Here is an 843-nt window from a genome sequence, read left to right on the forward strand (position 1 = left end):
TGCCCGGTGATATCGACTCAGGTACTTGGTTTTTACATGCTGTAATTCGATACATCCAAAGCATTTGTATTCAGTCCAATTATCAATAAGGTCAATAATGTATTAAACATTACATTCCACTTTTTCCCTAGATGATGTTCATGTTGGATCAGTGAGAAAGACATGCCTGGTTGTGCTTGACCAGCAAATTACTATCATTTTAGTTCCGACCTGACCACAATAAGCCATTGTACCACAGAGACTCCAACGGGTCGGTTTTCTCATTTACAGCTTTTCGGAAAAAATAATCAGCATTTTTAAGCAAGATTGTATTTTAAATTTCACAAATTGTAAGTATTTCTTGAAAAACGCTGTTTCAGAAAGAAACTGAGTAGACAGGAATAGCCCAGTCAGTAGAACATCGAACTTTTCATCTCAGGGTCCCTATTCAGGCGGCTGATTTTCTTGCAACTACTTATTCCATGCTGAAACGAGCAGGAAACAACGTTTCAGCAGTGGAGCCTTCTTTGGGTGTGATACAGAACAAACCTTTACTTGTTTCTTTCGAATTTATTTAAACCTCATCTCCAGCACCTAAACTCGTCACTTGCTTTCAGTAGTTAAAGACACAGACCACACTGCTCCAGGTGAGGTTCAGACTCACAACCTCGGCATGACTCCGCTGTGCACTGCTGTATGAGTACCGCACGCTGACTGATTGCGCCACTGGAGCTGTACGTCTCCTTCTCCTCATACAGACTTGAGCTGCAGAAACACAGGGTGAAAACGGTTTCGGTTGTGGATCCATCTCCACATGGGGGAAAGGGACAGTAAAATAGGAAAAGTAAATACAAGAGAAGAAAC

Source organism: Atractosteus spatula, assembly GCF_055471065.1.
Source record: "Atractosteus spatula isolate fAtrSpa1 chromosome 10 unlocalized genomic scaffold, fAtrSpa1.hap1 SUPER_10_unloc_2, whole genome shotgun sequence".
Classification (NCBI taxonomy): Eukaryota; Metazoa; Chordata; class Actinopteri; order Semionotiformes; family Lepisosteidae; genus Atractosteus; species Atractosteus spatula.